Source organism: Miniopterus natalensis, chromosome 16, assembly GCF_054644295.1.
Source record: "Miniopterus natalensis isolate mMinNat1 chromosome 16, mMinNat1.hap1, whole genome shotgun sequence".
NCBI lineage: Eukaryota > Metazoa > Chordata > Mammalia > Chiroptera > Miniopteridae > Miniopterus > Miniopterus natalensis.
Window position 1 is genome coordinate 25,788,728 of NC_142096.1, and position 21,531 is coordinate 25,810,258.

General features: G+C 41.3%; 1 protein-coding gene across 6 annotated transcripts in view; it reads left to right on the forward strand.

The window, feature by feature from the left end:
- SULF1 (sulfatase 1) overlaps nt 1-21,531 on the forward strand; it is a 136,758-nt gene that overhangs the window by 46,464 nt on the left and 68,763 nt on the right. Inside the window, exon 2 of one of the 6 annotated variants that reach the window (XM_087825428.1) lies at nt 19,138-19,270. The exons of the other annotated variants lie outside the window; for them this stretch is intronic. The gene's annotated coding sequence lies outside the window, so the exon portion shown is untranslated. The remainder of the gene's footprint in view (nt 1-19,137; nt 19,271-21,531) is intronic. 6 annotated transcript variants of the gene reach the window in all.

Below are 21,531 nucleotides of genomic sequence, written 5' to 3' on the forward strand. Positions count from 1 at the left end.
GCAGTGGAAATGAATCCTATTTTCTTTGGACTAAAATCAAGAAAGATGGCCAGGTAAAACTCCCCTGGAGTAAATTTCCTTTTCATGCCTATGAGTTATCTCTTTGTCTGTGGTGAGTGGTGTTACATGCCATTGAGTCAGCTTCAACCCCTGGAATTAAGTACATAGTGTCCTGTTCTCAACAGCCTTTCTCAGCTCCTGTAGACTCATGCCCATGGCTTCTTTTATGGAGTCAATCCATTTCATGTTTGATCTTCCTCTGTTCCCTCTGTCTTCTATTTTTTCCAGCATTATTTTCTTTTCCGAAGAACTCTTTTTTCTCATGATATGCCCAAAGTAGGACAGCTTCAGTTTTATTTGTTTCCAGCAATGTTTCAGGCTTAATTTGCTCTAGGACCCACTTGTTCTCTTTCTGGAAATTCAGGGTACCCAAAGGGCTCTTCTCCAACACCATATTTCAGATGAATCAATTGTTTGCCTATTAGCCACCTTCACTGTGCAACTTTTGCATCCATACATAGGAATTGAGAATACGAGGGTGTGTATGATCTTAGCCTTGGTCTGTAATGAGACATATTTGCTCTTGGAGATCTTCTCTAATTCATCTTTTGCTGCCTTTTGAGTCTCAGCCTTGTCTTGATTTCTTGCTACAGTCTCCAGTTCAACTGATGACTGAACCAAGATAAACAAAATCCGTAACAATTTCAATGACTCATTTCAAAATGCAGTCAACCAGAGGAGACCTTCTTCCTTGCACTTTTCTAGGCAATCAGTGGGGAGAAATAAATATTCAAATGGGAAAAGAACCATCAGTAGAAGATTTTTAATAAATTGCAGTAAGCTTCCCAGGCAGCCAATATTATGTGAAGTGGATTTGGTGGGCTTCACCTGAAATGACAATTGTCAATCATTCACTCACTTAATTGGTATCAGTGCATGCCTTACATGTGCAGGATATTGTTCTGAGATCAGTAACATTGCTAAGGCTGTAATGTCCGATGTGACCTGTAGGCTCTGTTCTCAGGAAGCTCACATTCTAAGATGACCACAGGCTAAAGCTCTCTGTCGAACTGACTGCTGAAGACCAGGCATCTTTAAAGGGGTAATGAACAGTCTTTAGCAGTTGGTACATATTCCTTAAAGCTCTTCAGTGGTTGAATACTCCAACCCTATCGTTTGCGAGAATGTACTTCAGAAAAATGATTAGAAATTAATCATGAAAATTTGCCAGATCCTGCCCAGAACTGTCAAGTTTGTAAGTAAGTACAAATTGCTACATAGCCAAACACCAGGCTTCTGCTTATCTTTACCAGTTTAGGGATGCTTAGGAGGTGGACAGAAGTGTTTCCCAGTAACCTTCTCACCAACCAGGTGTTTTGAGTACAATGAAGTTCCTTTCCTCACGTGGCCATGTTAGGAGTGTGAACAACACCCTGTGCAGAGAGCTCTCTTTCAACAACATTCACACAGAAAGGACTTCCTCCCAAAGGCTCTTGCCTGTGTTTTAGTGCAAAGGAGAATTTAAATGTATGGACTTTGGTTCCCAAAGATCAACCTATCTTTTCTTAAACTTCATTTTACTAGTCAGTTAAAATGATTGACTTTTTTAAAAAAGATGCTTCTAAGCCCTGGCTGGGTAGCTCAGTTGATTAGAGTGTTGCCCTGATACGCCAAGGTTTCAGGTTCGATCTCCGGCCAGGGCACATACAAGAGTCAACCAATGAATGCACGACAGGGCACATACAAGAGTCAACCAATGAATGCACGAATAAGTGGAACAACGAATCGATGTTTCTCTCTCCCTCTCTGTCTCTCTCTCTCCCCCTTTCTCTCTCTCTCTAAAATCAATCGATAAATTAAAAATTTTAATTTTTTAAAAATGCTTCTATTTCAAAATACTTGTTTCCTGAAGCTTATAGAGGCTTCTTCAATTCCGTTCAAGTTACAGGTGTGCTTCATGAGAAAGAGAACAACAACAACAAAAGTTTCTTATAAGTGTCTGAAAGATAGGACTGATCCAAAAGTACTTTAAACACTCTAGAAACACAAATAGTAAAATGTCGGTGTGAACAGTTTTGGTTTGGCTTCAGCTGGTGACTGATGTTCTCGAGAACTCCCGTCTGGTTCGCGGGCGGCTCTGCTTTTCCCAGGACCATACAGGCAGGCAGAGCATGTGAGCACTCCTCAGGACACATGCTTCACACGCAAAAGTAGCTTGTACTCAGAGCTTTATTTTAACAGTTTACAACCATATTTTCAACCTGTAAATTGGCTATACACAGAAAAAATATAAAGAGAAAATAACAGGAAAAAAACTCTAGCTAGCAGATTGTTCCTTAGAAGGCCTTGTAGTAGAAACCAAAATAATACAAAAACCTTACAATAGCCATGTCATTGGGGGCAAGTGAAAAGACAAGTTGAATGACCAGTAGAGCACTAGGAGAGAACTAGAGGTCAGAAAGACAAAGGGCTCTGAGGAGAGGGCAAAAGACTTCATTCCAGATGCTCCGAGACTGGTGATGGCTGGTGGCAGCTTAGGGACTAAGCAGGCACAGGGTTTTGCTTTACTTAAAACACCAGTTAAGAAAAAAACAGAATCGCAGGTGTCTCCCATGCATGTATTTCTCCACACATTCCTAACTAAATAGAGGATAGACAGAAGGATAGACAGATTAAACGAAAAATAAACAACCATTATCCATACAGATTTAAAGACTTAGATGTGAATGAGATTCTCATTGTGTGGTTTCTGACCATGGTGTGTGTGTGTGTGTGTGTTTCTTTAGAATTGTGGGGGAAACGCATGATGAAAAATGATGCTTGACTAACAAAATCCTCATGTGTTTCATGGGGGTGGGGCAGAGAGAGACAAGGATAAGGGAAATGAGATAGAGGGAATTTGTAAATAGTTTGATTAAAAACTCCCCACCCCCAGTACAATGCAACAAACTAAACGAAGGCTACTTTTGAGAGAATAAAGTTTTTAAGTGCAATAATAAAAAGGTGGTATATCCAGCCGATTTCTTGCTTTCTCCAGTAACTCCTTGATGTCCAACAGCTTGGTCTCTGTCTTCCTCTAATCCTGTCAGTCTTCTTGCCCTTTGCCCCCATGTGACCTTTGGCACATTGCCTCCTAACCTTAAAAATGGGGAGTTCAGAGTTTCAGGGAGCTTTTGATGAAACCACCTGCTGTTCTACTCTACCCTTTCCCCCAGCACTGAGTTCAAAGAGAATGGCAGAGTGTATAAATATGCTAATATGCTGAACTGGCCTAAATCCCCAATTCAGCAATTCCTGTAAGATAAGACAGTTGAAGTGATCGGTTGGGTTTCATAATTTTCCCACTACTACCCAAATAGGAATGGGAGTGAAAACTTCACACATAAAAGTGGATTCTGTCTTCTTCTCCCCTAGAAAAAGTGAAAAAGCCAGACCAAATTCTCCAAAGATAAGTCAACTTAGCCCAGCCGGAGTGCTCAGTTGTTGAGCGTTGACCAATGAACCAGAAGGTCATAGTTCAATTCCCGGTCAGGGCACATGCCCGGGTTGAGAGCTTGATCCCCAGTAGGGGGCGTGCAGGAGGCAGCCGATCAATGACTCTCATCACTGATGTTTCTGTCTCTCTCCCCCTCCCTTCCTCTCTCTGAAATCAATAAAAACATATTTAAAAAAATAAATATAAATCAACTTGATATTGTGCTTTGGAGTTGAAGCGACTTGATTTTTTTCTTACAATAGTTAGTAGAAAACTAGAATAGATGATTATTTAAATTTTTCTTTCAAAAACCCAACTTTAGATGTACAACTTTTACAAGACCGTCATATCGATGTATCTTGAGAGATGGTGTCATTTAGGTATGAGATTGAAATAAGACAGCAGCATGGCTTTTGAGCCATCACTGCTGATGAGACATGCCATCAGCTGGAGAGCAGGGAGGAAGCAGACAGGATGGCTGGCGAACCATACCGGTTCTCTCACATAGGACTTCCTTGTCTATTTCGGTTGCAAATCCAATTTGGAAAATATTCTAGCTGACTGAAGGGCACAGCAATTCAGCTAAAATTAGGACATGTAATCTGGTCTCCTTATCTTAGAAAGAGGAAAATCTAAACCCCAATATTGGCGTTGACCCATAACTCACTGAACACTTTCTTTCCTCTTTAACCAGCATATTGAATTAGACAACTTTACATTCCAAAGGGGCTGAAGTTGTTGGTATCCTGCAGAAGTGAGTGCTGAGATGGGGTGGAGCAGAGCCAGACAAGGAGAAGGTACTTCTTGAGGGCCTCTTGTGTGACAGGCAGAATGCCATCTCCTTCATACCCATTGCAACTCTTTAATCCCCACAAGAGTGACATGAAGTAATAGGTGTCATTATTATCCCATTTTACGAAAAGAAAACTGAGCCCTGGCCACAATGCTCAGTGGTTAGAGCATCAACTAGAACACCAAAGGATCACAGGTTCAATTCCCAGTCAAGGGCACAAACGTGGGTTGCAGGTTCCATCCCCACCCTATTTGGAGCTCACGCAGGAGGCAACCAATCGATGTGTCTCTCTCACGTCAATGTTTACCTCTCTCTCTTTCCCTCTCTCTTCCTCTCTCTCCTCCTCCTTCCCTCCCTACCACCCTCTCTAAAAAACAACAACAAAAACAATGGAAAAAGTATCCTCGGGTGAGGATTTATAAAACAGAAAACTGAGAAGGACACTCAAGGATCAAGGTGTGCCTGCGCCTGTGTTCTTACCAACCAAGCTGTCCAAATACAGGCGTACCCCACTATCCAAAAGTAGAAACTTTTGAAATCTTTTGTAAGCTGAAATGGTGTAACGCAAAGAAGCTATTACTATAGAGCACATCTTGCCAAAGGATGCGCAAAATAAATCGAGATGAAGCACAGACACCACAGACAGTGCAGAGCTCTGGCCGTTTGATGCTGAGGCGCTGAGTGTGGTTCCCGGGGAAGGCGCTTGGCGGGGCCACTGCTCTGGGCCCGCGTTGCCTCTTTAACTGCTCACCGCCAAACAAACGCTACTTCCACTTTTTGCCTTTTTTTGTAAAAGTAGAAATCCTCTTTGAATTTCTTCTGGTTAGGGAAAACAGGGACTATTGTAGGTCTTCATAAAAGTGAAGCGACTGAAAGTAAACTTTCGAAAAGTGGGAGATACGTGTACACCCAGAAACTGACCTCTCATCAGACAGGCCCAGCTCTCCCCTGTGCTGTCTCCTCAGATTGTCCCATGTTGCCTTATAAGTGATGGGTTTTAAAAGGTTATCTGATCTTCGTGTTTGCATATATGTATAAATGAATTTCCAAATATATTGCCCTCTCTTTAATATCAGTATTCCTTGTTAATTCCCCCTTTCCCCATCAATGGGGCACTCCGCCCATAGTGAGCTCTGAAGAGCTCATGGCAGATTTCCACCCAAGCCACTACCATCTCCATCCACCTCCATCCCAGCCCATGGAGTGTCCCCTTCTGGTGGAGAGAAAAAAAAGATTTTTCATTTTTTAAGATCATGTATTTCCCCAAAAGACTTGTATATATTACACATCCCCCAAAAGTCCTTCTTAGCCAATACATTTGTCTGCTTCAGAATTGTAATTACAGTAATTAATATGGAAGTTGAAAATTCCATTGTATTGTGACCAAGACAGATCCTTACGGAAGGAACCCTACATCTTAATGTCATCTTAGAAGTATTGTTTGTTCTGGAATCGTTTTTTAAATGCAGGCACATTATAATCAGTGCTTTCTCTTTCTCTTTGTCTGTAATTACCAAGAAGATCTTTCTTCTTTGTTTCTGTTTGTGTGGTAGCTCCATAGCTCAGCATCACCACAGGAAAGAGAGAAAATTCTAAGCTGATTAAATATACCACCACCCGTCTATGGAAGGTATTCTTGCTGCCAAGCTCAGGAATTCACAACCTTTATGACAGTGGCAATTCTTCAGCTGAAGACTTGAGACTCACTTGTTTGCTGATGATCTATGATAGGATTATTTTTAGTTAGTTTTGTTGAGAGTCCAAGAGGAGCAAGTTAGGGGTTAGGAAGCAGAAGTATTAATGAAGTCACTGCTTCTCCATTAAAAAACATTAAGAAACAAGTCCTTGAAGGAGCATATCCATTTAGATTACAAAACTGGCCTTCAGGCCATAGTAGAACCTCAAACATTGTATATTTCCATTCAAAAGTCTTTTGCCTGAGGGTCTTGCAAGGAAACAAGTCACTTCCATGTCTTAAAATAAATGTTTCAAAATAAACAGATACATGAGAAAGCTTGAAGCTTCATTGAACCTTAAAAGAATTTTTAATATTTAGGGGGAAATAAACAACCACCAATTGTTTAAAAAAGAAAACTGGACAGCAGTATGAATAAACTAGATCCATTAACTTTGTGAAAAACAGGTCACTAACTCCTTTTTCCCCCAAACAACAACAGATACTTTGCTGCTATTAATAACTATTAGAAAAGTCTGCTCATAAACAAAAGGACCTAGTGCTTTCACAGCCCTTGAAAGAAGAGAATGCAGTCTTTAAATGAATTCTCCAATAAGCAAATGAAGAAAAGAACTCAAGGGGAAAGTGGCCAACTACCCATTTGACCTGTAGACAGCATAGATTTCTTACTAATAAGAATTGTGAGTACAAATAAGATTTTTAAGTGTGCAAATTGATTAATCAGGAGGTACAAATATTAAGAAAAAAATCATGAGTTAGAACCCTGATTGGTAGAGTGATTAAGAACGCTTATTTGGCCTTTATTGTCCTTAATATGGCCTTCTACGTGCTTGGTTTTGTGTAAAAGCTGTTGAAAAACCTGATCACTGATACCTGTAATTCCAGCGAGGCCAGAGTCAAATTGGGCCGTGCAGAGCGGTAAGCCCTAGCACTCAAGGCCCTTGGGATATTTGTTCCAAAGCCAAGCAAGTTGGAAAGAATGTAGTTATTTTTACCCCCAATCTGTCTCTATTGTGATATTAAAATCAGAGGTTTGTTGTGAATCACCTGAAACTCCATATACAAAGTTAAAAGGCAAGGAACAGACTAGGAAAAAGAATTTGCAAGGGTCACTTGTAAAGTCGAATATTTTCTCTGTCCTAAGGGAGTTTTGTTCTTAGGGGCTATGATGATGACAAAAACTCGTGACAGGGAACTGGAGTGATAAGGAAGCTGTCGATGGTTCTGGGAAAATCTCCTGTTAGCGACCTGAGTGAGAGCCACGTGATAGAAGTTCCATCTTGAGGCTGAACACACTTGCACACATTTCACATTATCGAATTCTTGTGCTTACTTGCATTTCTTGCAGGAAGTAGCTTCTAATTAAATAGGCAATCTCTAAGTCCAGATGAAAATGGAAAAAATTCAGGAAGCATTTACCAATGGTTTTAATGTCTATAATGTAATATTACATCTTTCGAGCCAAATAGCTCTTTGAGAAACTCTTTAATTAAGAGAGACACAATAGCTACTTTCACTAAATCTTGCATGGTCAATTTCTGGGTGGCTTACTATAACTCACTTCTTAAAGGAATTGTTTGTACCCCAGAAGAAACAAGAATCCAGTGCACTTGAAGATGCCAACTCTGAAAAACAGGGATACATTTCTAGAAGCATCACTAATCATTTGAAGTTCTGTAATACTTAAGAATAAGTGCCAAAAAAGCAGGAATATTCTATTCCTTTTACTTATATCTGTTTTATTACCAATTCAAACTTCAACATTGGTGGCGAGCTTGATCTTCCATATGCCATGGGCTGTGTTTCCTAGACAAATGCATGAATTTTAAGTCTTTATTTTACTGCTTTTTTGAGACTTAAGAAAAATAAGACAAGATAGTGGTATAAAAAGGCAATTTGAGAGGTTGGCAAGAATACAAATTTCTCAGAACTATGAAATGAATGTGTGACATTGATACAATTGATGTCATACATATTTAGCATGAACTCTATTTTTAAGTTTTTCTAAACACAAAAGTCACCAGTCATAATTCATTAATACTTAAGTGAAAAATTTTTAAATAATTCATATAAGAATATGTCGATTAGAAGTGAAATAGTATTAGACTTCATAAGGATTGATTCTATAACAGAAGCATGCTATTTTTAAAATTAAAGTTTTACATGGTGTGTGTGTGTCAATTAGAATGCTTTGAGTTGATATGGGGGGAAAATTGCCTCAAATGGCCTTAAGCAACAAGGGAATGTTTAGGCTCACAGATGATAATTCCTGGGAACACAGCTTCTGCAGCTGGGGCTGTCCTGTAGCTCAATTTAAATTACCTACTCTGTTTCCTTTCCTATATTTCTGGGCTCTGCCTGCTGAGGAGCGCTCTCTGTATAGGCAAGTTTACATCCTCATGTTTACAAGGTGGCTGCTACAGCTCCAGAATCACACCCTCACTGTCTTGAGTAAATACACAACAGAGCACTGGCTTCCTCCACAGCTCAAACAACAAAGCCTCTGAAGTGAGGCTCTCTCTGATCTGGTTTTGTTTAATTATGGCTTTGAAACAATCACTCTTGCTGATGGGAAGGCAAAAGGATAACATGCCCTATGGGGGAATGGAGGGAGGTGTAAATACTCCTGGAGGCACATGAGATACCAAAGGGGGAGAAGTGAAAGCTAAAGCAGGGCCAGTTATAAGAATAAGGGCATGAGGTATGAAGTAGGGCTCTAACTTTATATACCTATTAATATAAAATCCATGAAGCTGGCTTAGATAAGATTAGGGTTCCAACTGAAGAGAGCCAGTTCAGAGCAGGTACCAGAAAATGCACGCAGCCTGGCAGGGAACAACGCAGCCCTCCTCACCCAAGGGGAAACAGGGAGATCCCTGCACACGATCACCAGCTACTCACTCTTTTTGATGGTGAAAATCACTTAGATACTAGCAACTTGCATCAATTTTATTTTTTAATAGTATTTAAAAAATACTATGTCCCACAAAGTGCTTAGTGCACACATTCATCTTGCAGCTCATGAGAAGGGATCATCCAGCTCTTATTCAAACAGTGCTCAGAAGACCAGAAAGTGAATGCTGTCCCTTTCTTCGGATGCTACAGACACTCATTCTGTTTATTCTTTGTATACACTCCAGGGTCCTGAGTAGAGTGTGTGATTTAAATTAAAAATAGCCGATGCCCTACCATTAATACTGAATATCAGAGGACATTCGGATTTTCTTTGCGTCCCACTTTTGTGTTTGTGTGTATCCGGTAAGCAAGACACCTCCCCACTAGGCACATTTGGCTGGGGGAGTAGCAAATGCAGTCCTTTGGCTACATTCTCTAGGCTAAACTGGATTGCATTTTAAAGTAATCATTTGATAAATATAGAATTACTGAGGATGGAGCCCCAGAATGCAGCCAATTGAGGATGTTTCCTTTTTCTAGGGGTGTTTGGTGTGGTGATTCCCTAATTTCTATTCATTTAGAGCCATGTGGCTGATACATTTTCCGATTTTGATGCCAGTGTTTCGGGAAAATAAGCCCCAAAAGCGAGACCGAGAATGGTAATCGCCAAGAAGTTTAGTGAGAGGCAGAGAACCATGTTCCTGCTCAGGGGTCCCTCCCAGGGAGACAGTGTGAGGTCCTGGCTCACATACCTGAGTGAACCCCTTGGCGACTAGCCAGGTAACCTTGGACAAGCCCTTTACCTCTCCTGTACCTCAGTTCCTTCTGCTGGAAATGGAGAAAATCTTCCTAGCCTTGGCTTCCTGGTGAGTTACTGCACCATTCCTGGCACGTACTATGTGTTCAATAAATGTCAGCTGTGCTCATTAGCATCTCTGACTCCCATTGTAACATCTTTAAGGGCATCTGTGCCCTCGGGAGAGAGGGAAGCTCTAGAGTTGGGCCTTTCCGAGCCTTCTCTCTGTCCCCGCAGGTGGAAGGAGATTAGTTAGCAAACTGGCTGCAAGTACCTGGATTTCTGGGCATCCCTGACAGAAGGGGGTAACCAGTGGGGTTTCTTAGAGGTTTGTTGAGTGAATGCTGCTACCCTGGCTGAAAACTGCTTCTCATTTTATATCAATTGCTTGGTGGTTTCACATATTCTTAATAACCGCAACCCCAATGTCCAACAAATGGATTTCTGTTGCCAGAAACTATCATTAAATATGCATAATTCTGTTAAAAGATTTTATTGATGCAGCTTTTGGTCACCAAGAGTATATATACCATAAGAATAGAGGTACAGATTTTGAACTCCATTCTCAACATGAGTATGGGCATGTAGGGGTACCTCAGGAATGTGACCCATTCAGGAAGATTCCCCTTCATGACTAGTAAAGTTATGTGCTTCCCTTTTGATTGATTTCAGAGAGAGGAAGGGAAAGAGAGAGAGAAAGATAGAAACATCAATGATGAGAGAGTCATTGATCAGCTGCCTCCTGCATGCCCCCTACTGGGGACCGAGCCAGCAACCCAGGCATGGATCCTGACAGGGAATCGAACCTCAATCTCCTGGTTCGTAGGTCAATGCTCAACTGCTGAGCCAGGCCAGCCGGGTTGTGCTTCCCTTTTTTTTTTTTTTAATTTTTTTTTTTTTTAATTTTTTTTACCAGGAAGGACTAAGTGGCCTGCAGAAGTGCTTAATACCCTGCCAGAATGTCAGGGGTCATCAAGGCCAATGTCTGCATGTCTGCAATGAGTCTGTGATATGTAGTGCTTTGTACAATATAAGATGACAACTTTGACTTTTAACTTCTCTCTTTGAGGTAGGAAAGGGAGTAGTCATCAGCCTGCTTTTTGTTTTGTTTGTTTGCTACTTGGTTTTTTGGTTTGTTTTGCCTTTTTTTTTAGACCTTGAGCTCTTTTTCCAGAAACGTGCTTCTCACCCATTAGCCCGCAGTCGGTGACTGTAAATGTGGTTTGAGATCCCCAGGCTAAATGTGCTGACGCAGTAAGGCCAGAACCCTTCCAGACTCCGTCAGCGTGCAGCAGTCTGCCCACATAGTTGGGAAGCTTAGTGAGCTTTGAAAACACTTGCCTGGAAGGTGAGGGAGGGACACCTAGTAATGGTTTCTATGCAGAGGAGCTTAGAAACCAAGTACTGAGCAAAAAAGAGACAATGAGAGAAAAGAGAAAATCCTGTCGTGTCTAAGCCTTCCCACACTAGTCTTCTTTTCTTCTGCAAGCTTCAGTTTATTTCCAAAACAAAGTGAGGTAAGCCAGGATTGAGCCCTGCAGCTGGGTACCTTCTTGTGTCCGGGGCTCTTTGAAAAGAGCAGGGGCGCATCCTTGGGTGAATCTGGCCCACAGCCCGCACTCACCCACTGCCGGCCAGCTTGCTGACCAGCTGAGGGGGCTGTGTCGGAATCCAGATATCTGAGCCTTTCTTCTCAGAAGGGTCAGCCTAAGACCTAACAAGTGGCTTTCAAATCCATTGGGGGAAAGTCAGACTTTCACAACTTTTCATTCTTTCTTTTTTTTTTTTGAGTCTACTGAATAAAAATGATCTTTCAGAGAAATTGAAGCTCATTGAAAAACGAAAGCCTTTTAAAGATAAAAGATCACACATTATTTTAAAGAGACATTAAAATGCCCTGATTATTCTCACATTATACTATGATATGCAAATATGAAAAGATCTTGTTCTATTTAAAATACCAAAGGGTGAGGTAGCCAATTCATTTTTTAAAATATTTTACATTAGATTTGAAGAAATACCTATAAAGGAGTATATTACCATCAAGAAAATTATTCTTGTATTGCACAAACATTTCCTAAACCCCTGTGCTCTGCTAGATCTGGGTGGGCTCTAAGGGCACAATTATAGTCCAGATGCACAGGGTATTACCAGAGTCCAGAGGAGGGGCACAGGATTTCTGGAGAAGGGAAGTAAGTGGGTGGGTAGCAGAGGGAGGTCAAGGAACACTTCCCTGATGTCTGAACTGTCTTAGGGAATAAAAAACAGTGGGAGTGTAGTTGGTTGGGCAGATATCATACTCAACAATCAGCAGGTGCTTGAACCTAGTTGTTTCTAGAAGATGTTTTTAGTACTAGGACCATGATGCGGAAGGCACGGAATTCTAAACAGGGTGTCACAGAATCCCAGTTCCCAAAGGAAAGAGAGCCTATGAAGAGTCCTTCCTTCTAAATATTTGGTAGGGGGGACAAGCCACTTGATAAAACATGCGGGTACTGTGAGTAGGTGCATGTGTGGCTACATAGTGAGATTTGTTTTCCAGAGCAAAGGATTAAAAAAAAGAGCTGGAAATGTTTCACCCTCAGAACTGTGGATCCACCAATTTGTAGATCACTGAAACATTTGACTTTCCACCCTTCCTCAACATCTCTGGATCCAAGCCATTGATGGGGAGGAGTTGAGGAGGGAGTGGAGGGAAGAGTATGAAGAAGGGGCGTCCTTCCTTGAACTTGGGGCTTATAGACCTGTAATCATGCACCTCCTTCACTACAGAGACATTAATTAGAAGGAGCAGATGATACACAGGGTCCCTAACACCTGCCCAGGGAGCTGAAGACATAGTCGTTTTCTTTTCTTCCTCTCTCACCTTTTCACTGGCATAACTTCTCCTGGGAGTCTCTGCTTTAACACCAGGGAGTTCTAGAAAGTTGGAGATAGTTGCACAAATTTTAGATATGTGGGTGTACTGGGGGCAGAAGACGTTTCTTCACAACACAAATGCAATTTGCTCATTGGAGCGAGTCCCTGAACTCAAGACAGAGCTGGCTTCAGTGAAAAGATTCATGGAACTAAAAGGAAACCACCTTCAATTAGTTTTGCATCAAGTGCAATATAGAGCTCAAATGTGATCGTGATGGAGTGTTCTGTGACACCATAGGAAAGAAAGCACAAGACATGGGGTTGCTTCTCCACTTTGAGGTTTGGGGTCAGTCATTTAGCCACTCCTAAATGTATTTGAGTGTATGTATTAATTTGAGCTTACAAAATCTTAATTTGAGGTATAACTGATACAACTAAGACATACACGAAACAGATGGTTTTTACATTCCTTTAAAGCATAGAAGCCCTGAGTTTTAAGAGTTTGAATTTTTTAGGAAATCCTTGTTATCCAAGCAAAGGCAGAATCTTATTTTCAACCCAAAAATCTTATCTCCAGGACTTAGAAGGGACAAAGGAAAAAAGTCTGCAGGTGAAAAGAGATACTTAAGAATAAACATGTCCCAACATTCCTGCAGAGTTGTTTTGTTATTATCTTTACACCCAACATTAACATTTTGCATTTAGGTAAAAAAATAATAGAATATCTTAAGCAGTGTTTTCTAAAAAAAATAGAAATTCCTCCTTTGGGTATGAATATAAAAATCCATCATTGGTGGTGACCATTTAACCTATTTCAAGAAAACTCAGGTAGCCTTTTGCCTGATGCATCCATGAAAGCAAGATGGGTCACCAGCAGCTCTGTAGGAACCATTCAAGAAAATTTAACTGGGTTCTTGCTCTTGCCTGGTCTGCTCAAACTGGCACAGTCTGATCTAGAAATAAGCAAAGGATGTGGGCTTCATGAAGCTGGGGTAAGTGAACTTCCTTGAATGGTCATCCAAGATTCCTATCTGGTTGTAGAAGTAATGTTAGCAGCTCTTTGTACATAAAATTTTTTTAAGACTTCAATTCTGAGTCTTTTATATGAATAGAATAATCCACTGATTATAGAAATCTCTTTGTTATAATTTACTATTATCTTCTCAATGGATTCATCTTCAAAATATGTGACTTATTTCCCCTCAGTTATATAAAAGTATTCATGGTGAAAAAAAGAGCCTCAAGTGACTACTGCTATACAGTCTACATAAAGACTGCCAGCTTTTTTTTTTTTTTTTTTAAGCTAAAGAGCAATTTATGCCGTAACAAAATCCCTTGAATCCTGGGAAATTACCAAAACATAAAGGAGTCCATTTCTGTTTTTTATTTCCATAGCTAATGAGAGATTTCTAACATTCTTTAATTGACCCAGATACCTTAAACTGGCTTAAATATTAGTTACATATTAGGTTGGAGATTAATGCCTGCTGAGAGGATTTCATGTTCCCACTTGCCCCGATGGACTTCAGAGCACTTATCACGAGTCGTAATTACACTTTTATTTGTGTAGTTCTTTATTTCTTCAAATTTCTCGTTAACTACAGTTTTTATTTTTTCTTATTTCAAATATAAATCAAACTCTTCTGGTTTTTATTTAAAAGGCCATATTTTTCTAACATTTTAAATCAAAGACAGTAGAATGAAGAAAAAAACAATGTTAGTTAGGAGATATAACTGGGAATTTGACTACACATAACAGAAATCAAAATAGTGCTTTAGCCACAAAAGGTTTGTTCTCTCAAATAAAGAAATCTAGAGCCAGGCTTTCAGGGCTGGGACAGTAGTCACTAGGGACCCAGGCTGCTTTTCTGTCTGTTCAGATCTGCCATGGAGCATTCCACCAATGAGAGCATCTCATGGTCCAAGATGACTGAGGAAGTTCCAGTCCTCTAAAATGACAAACAGCCACACACACTTTTTTTTTCAATCCTCACCTGAGGATATGTTTTTATTGACTAGAGAGAGAGAAGGGGGAACATCAATGTGAGAGAGAAACATCCATCGGTTGCCGACTGAGGATCAAACCCACAATGTGGGTATGTGTCCCGACCTGGAATTGAATCCGCCACCTTTTGGTGTACGGGATGACACCCCAACCAACCGAGCCACAGTGGCCAGGGCTACGCACACCTTGTTATGGAATCATCCCAGAAGTCCCTCGGTCTTTCTATTACATCTCAGTCACATGGGCACGCAGAGTTTGGAAGGAAGCAGGGAAATGTCCCCTCAAGTTGGGCATATTGCCACTGCAAATGGAATCAGGATCTTGTTATGCATGAAGAAGACAGTGAATGATGACGTTGACAATGAGCCGTCCCTGCCATATAATTTAGAACTGTTTACGTCCATCAAAAATAAAAACGTATTTTTCCTTTCAACAAACGGCAACAGAAATTATATAAGCTCAGTATTTGGAGAAAACTAGGTTGTTTCTATCGGACAAGATAAAATTGTGCCTTATCATTACTGTATCAGTACCCTTTTGGCCTCTACATTCAGCCCTGTGGTTGGGCAAAGCAATGACTCCAGGTGGGGTGACTTTTCAGGAATAACCAGCACTCTCCCACATTCCTACCTGGAAAACTACAAGTTTTCCGGCTGCTGTCCTCTGGGAGAAGTGCTAACTTCCCAGAAATCAGTCTTTTCCTATTTGCAGTTCACGTCACATATGAGCACATTTTCAGCAGTGTAATCAATCTAACTTTCTAGTCTGTTTTTGTGAAACACAAAACAAAAAGTCTGTTAAAATGTTAAAATCAACATATCTTCAAGGCTTTCTTCAAGTTATTAATCCTTAAATTATTTAATCCAAATGATCTCATAGACATAGTTTAATCAAAAAGTTTTTTCCCCCCTTTTTTTAACCTAAGGCTCCGTTAAGGGTACTCAAACCAACATAATAGTATTGCTAAAATTATTAGAGAGCAGCATTAACACTTTCACTCACTCTACTCCCGTTACTATGGACATTACTACTTCTTTGTATTTTTAGTGGTTGGTGGGTTTGTGCAGAAAGAATAAGGAATTCTAAAACCAATATTCTGTCTGCTTGAGTTGTAGGAAAAGTAGCAATGGAAGTTTGGAAACAAGTGCAAATGCATTTTTCTTTGCCTGTTTGTACATTAGTCTATATGTTTTTAACATCCATGTCCATGGGTGATCGAGTTGACAATCGCAAAATAGCAAGATAAAATGGAAAAAAATTGATTTATTAAGGGGGGAAGTCACCACCTGAGAAACAGAAGATTTGAGTGTGAGATTCAGCCTCAGTGTTTGGAACCTCCTGTTGGGATAGAGAAGGATTGGAGAAAAATAACGGTGCCTGCTCTACCTTCTTATATAAGTTGCTTGAAGAGCAAATTTGATCATTTATGACATCAAAGTTTTCCTGACCTGTGATGCATTGTGAACATAGGAGGAGTTATTTTATAGATGAAAGAACAAATACACCTTCTAATAAGATTTCAGATACAAGAAGCCACCTAAACATATGAAAAGCCTTCTTCACAGTTCAATTTATTATCAGTGTAAGGCCAGGAATTCAGAGACTAATTTAAAATATAGTAGAGGAAAGTGTTGGCCAAAAAACAGTTGTCGGCTAACCAAGTTGGAAACATTTGACTTCGCTATACCTTGACTGGCTAATATGGCTCTTTGGAGTTTATTTTCATCAGGCTCCACTGTGGCGTTCAGGGTAATATCAACCTAAAGCGAGTATCATGCACATCCTAGGGTGCCCTGGGGCCTTTCAGACTGTGCTGTCCGCCCTATCCTTACACAGAGGTTGTTGCTGGCCCAATGTGGAACTGTTATACCCAGCACTGTATGTAACTATCCCATTGCAATCAGGGTTCTTTTCTCATCCATTCACCCATTATCTCCAATAGTGCTGAACAAAGTGCTTTACACAGGTGTTCCACCAAAGGTTGTTTAATTAAACGTGTATGGCAATTAAAATCAATGGAACTGAACAAGAAATGGCAGGTAGTTTTAACGCTTAGTCAACTATCTAGGAAAGAATTCCCCTTAAATATGGGGAATGGCAAAACAGGGTGCTCCTGTGGAACTTAACCCCAAACTCAGTCTCTCCTAATGTCATTTATCTAACACCCTCAACTAACCAGACACAGGCAAAAACACAAAGGACGCTTATAATCTGATAAAGCACCCAAACGTTTGTCACAGATTCCGTGCACCAAACCCACAAACAGATGGCACTTGAGAGAGACTCTCATGTCTTCATTCTTATTTTAAACACAGATCTTACAAGATAACCTCCCTGATATCTCTCTAGCATATTAGAAGAGAGGCGGAATTATGAGTGATAAATACACCTATAATAACTAGAAGTGATAATTGATAGCAAAGGAAATAAAAACAGTGCTTTGAAAAGCACCCATAAAGAATTCCAAACAGCAGTCTTCCAATGTATTGGGCAAACAGCTTTCTATACCCCCGTATTCCTGAAGGAATGTCGGAATTCTAACCAGGGGCAGTATTTATATTAACAGAGCCATACAACAGAACAGTGACATCATTCCCAGTAGTCTTTAAAGATGAGGAAATATTTGATTAACTTTTACAAATGCGTGGGGTAGATTAAATCACAATCCCCAAGCACCGTTGCCCCTCCCCCTCCTGAGAAATGAACATAGTTTTAATATCCTCCCTTGCTGCAGTGGGCCTTGCAGAGCCTTCTAGGGAGCCACCCCTCCCTGGGCTCCACCACATGGCTTGCTTTGGCCAATGACAGTTAAATAGGTGTGCCAGGTGCCATGCCCAAGCAGGTGCCTGGAGTGGCACTCCAAACAGGGGCACTCCTGCTCCTGGTGTGGGTCTCGAGGATGGCGAGTCTCACATTGGGGCTGCTGTCCTGGGGTGAGAGGTCTGAGTCCTGGGGTGAGAAGACTGTGAGAGCTACAGCCTGAAGCAGGGCCCCGCCACCACCCCTGTAGCCACCATGTGGCACAGGGAGCAGTCATCCGTTTCGTTATAAGCCACTGCACTTTGGGAGGCCTTTGTGCAACTCAGTGTGCTTTTCTTGGTTGCTTTTTTGTTTGTTTGTTTGAAGCACCCAACTTTAAATAGTTCAAGTAAGGTATCACAGAAACTCACATTTGGAGACCCTCTTTCCCCCTACTGTGATAGATAATTGAGGTATTTCTGTGACTAGCCCAAGTTAACTTTGCACTTGAGGGCATGTTGGGGAAATGGCCACAAGCAGCCACATGCAGTCAATTAACCAGACTGCGCCCCCTCCACCCGGCAAGACAGGAAGGCGAGCTCAGAGAGGGCTCCTGTGGGCATGCCTTCCCCAGGCTGGGGAGCGGGCCTGCTGGGTGGGGGTGGGGTCTCAGGGGAAGGGATTTCCATGGACTGCTGATATTGAGGATGACGTCATGACGGTGTGGGTTGACAGCTGGCAGCCACCTGCCCTCCGTTTAGAAAATTTCAGGGGTTGCAGGGTGAATCTCTCGAATCACAGGCACAAAGCTGAAAGTCAAGTCCAGTCTCCTTTCTGTCTCTAGAAAATGCAGCCCCTCCAGTACTAACTGGGAGCCTGAGAATGACCGACTGCGTGACTATGCACAAATTATTTCACCTTCTGCCTGGGCACCAAGGATTAATTAATCACTGCAGTTGTCTCGAGACTACACAATGCCAAATACAAATAGAGGAGACCGTCGAATTCACGGAGTTGTGACTCATGGTCTTGAATATTCATGCTGGGCCACGCCAGTCCACTCTCTCACCCAGCAACGACTCTTTGGTTTGCAGAGCTCTGAGGGTCCCCTTCTGTTTGTAAGGCGAAAGGGGACCTGTACGTGGTGTGTGGCTGCAATACTGATGCCCTGTTTTGTTCTCCTTGAGGAGATACCGGCCGGCATAGTGGCAGATGCCTGGAAACCCCAGCAACACCTGACTCCCGTTTACCCCTCAGATTTCTCCCTGTTAATTTTGCCAGTTCACAATTCTTCAGGCATACAAGGTCTTTGAAAGTAAATGTGCACTTCAGGAGGAAAAACAAATGCAGGAGAGTTAAGAACTGAGTTTCTGATGGGAGGTAGTTTCAGTCCCGCCCTTGCTATGCGATTTTGGACAGATTCCTTCATTTCCCTGAATCTCAATTTCTAATGAGCAATGTTAGTACCTACTCCATAGGGGTGTATGTCACTGGGATAAAGTGAGCTGATGACTATGAGAGGTTTAATACAGTAATACGGTGGATATTCACGGGGATATTTACTTTTTGATAAAACGTAAGGTTTCCTCCACGTGTTGGAAGTTGTTGAAATTTGGAGACTTGGGAATGCAGAAGGAAAGAAGAGAAGAGTGAAGGACTTTGGGTAGTCAAAGGGGAAGAATGGGATGGTGGTGTCTGAGGAATGAAGGAGAAACATGATAAAATGAGGAAGGGGGGAGGGAAAGAGAAGGAAAGGCCACAGATTCAACCTGTGCCACTTCTCAGATCCCAGCAGCAGCCCACGTGGTACTGAAATATATATACTCCCTGAAGTCGGACAGCTGGGAAACCAAACTCCACAATTCTTGTACCTTCTCAGCAGGATATCCGACTGCAGATCCCAATTTGGGGGTCTGAGAAGTGGCTGCTGCAGGAATTCAGATGCACAAGTAGTTTGGAAGGTTGCAAACCCGACTTCTGCTCTGTTATAACCCTCTCTCCATCTAGTCCCGGTGAGTGCTGTGCAACTTCCCAGCTCACTTTTGTGGGCCACACACCCTGCCCGCCTCTTCCACAGTATGAGAAGGAGAATCCAGCTGGAGGTCCCCAGAGTCCTTAATATGTCCTGCACATCACAATGGGTTGATATATATTTTGGTTCATGTTGTTGAATTGAATCAGAGTTTGTTTTTTATGTCAACTATATTTGTCTACCAGGGTCTCAGAGGAGGTGATGGATGGGGGTAAAAGGCCCAGAGTGGGTGATTAGGACAGAATTGGAAAAGCAAGGAAGGGCTTCATTACAACAAAAGCAAGTAACTCACTCTGCCTCCTTGATGTCTAGGAATAATTTACCTAAAGATATAAAATAAAATTTGGTGATGGTAAACCTATCTTTGTGCATAACAACTATTTAATAAACGTTAAAATTACGCTGGGCACCGCCAGACTCCTTTAGTTCATGGATGCCAAGGATTTGTGGAACCTAATTTCTTCAGACACTGAGAATATTTAGAAAGGGATATCAAAGGGTCATTTGAAAGCTGCCCAAAAGAACATTTCTGTTTATTTGCTGAGGGAAGTTTAATGGTCTTCAATGGATAGCTCTCCCAGTTGCCCATGCCTAGTGAAGACTGAGTGCATTGGAATGTTTGCTTTCCTGTCAACTGTGCAAAAGATGGCCTTACAAAAGTTCTTTCAGATATGAAATAACTGGCAACATCCATAGTCTTGTCTCATGAATGCTCAGCTGCTCCAGCCAGTCAAAGGCCTGAAAGATCAACCTTCATGAAGAGACTCGAAGCACCTGCCCCAGGCTTGGCCCCAGCCATCTTTCCCTTCACTGGTGCTAGCGGGTTGATTGCTGTACCCTGGGCCAGTACTGTCAGCATTAGCATCACCTTGGGACTTGTTAGAAATGCAATTTCTTAGCTACCACCCTTGAATCAGGAACTCTGGAGTAGTTAACAAAATTATGATAGACCCCTGTTCTACTGTATAACTTAAGTACTTGAGCTTGGGGCCTTGTTTAATAGTGGAATGGTGGTTCTTGTCTTGCATAGCTCTTGTAAAGTAGCCAGTATTCTGAAATTGGAAGCCAAGTGTGGTAAAGAAGATGTTTCTTCTTAGAAGAAAAGCTTTCTCAAAATCTAGAGAGAAATCAATGATTAAATTGTCAAGTAATGACAAGAATCCAGTACTTGGTTTATGACTCTTAGCCTGGATCTTCCTCTTTCTTGTCTGGCTTTACTCTCCAGTAAAACTGATTAACAAGTTAATTACTCAAATTTTGGAACTTTTTTAAATTAAATTTAGTCCAAGCATGAAAGTAGTGGTACATAAGAATATTTTTCCTAGTGAATTTGGAAAACATGGATTAGTAATCTGGTAGTCCAAATTCTTTTGAGCCAGATGGCGATTAAATATGCTGTCTTCGTATTTCTGTAACTACAGCTTTATAGGATCTATTGATCCAATACTTAACTAATCAATGGCCAAATCCAAAACAACCCCTTTACCACTCTCCCATAATTTACCCCTAAACCACCACATAGGTATGTTTTGTAAGAGGAAAGGAATTAGGAGTTAGATAAAAACAATCTTTAGATATTTAAAGCACTTGTCATATATAGAAGAATACAGAATTATTTCATGTGGCTCGGAAGAATAGAGCACAATGAAACATCAAGAAGAGAGGGAGGCAGATTTTTGTTCGATAAAATGGATAATTTTCTAAACTTAAATGCTGCTCCCAAACTAAGCAAGTGGCCTAGTGAGTTCTGTCACCTAGATGAGCGTTTTCACTGGTGCTCTAGAGAAGTTTTCTTCATTAGTTAAAGGTTGTTCTAGGTAAACGTTAAGATCCCTTCTGTCTTAGCCCATTTGGGTTGCTATAACAAAAATACCATAAACTGGGTGGCTTAAATCACATGTATTTCTCACAGTCTGGAGGTTGGAAATCCAAGATCAAGGCTCCAGCAGATTCAGTGTCTGGTGAGAGCCCACAGACATTTTCTCATTGTCTTCACATGGAAAGGGGGTGAGATGTCAACATACAATTTTGGGGGGATATAAACTTTCAGTCCGTAACATCTTCTAACTCAGAGATTCTATAATGTATTTTCTAGAATGTCGCCCTCAAATTAGCTCTCTAAGTTGGAGGTTGCCAACTCCTTTCTCCTATGTGACCTGGTCTGTGAAGCGATGTACCAGTGAGGAAAAGCAGCTTGTCTGTGTGCCAAGGTGTTGCTTTTTGCTAATTTCAAAACCAACT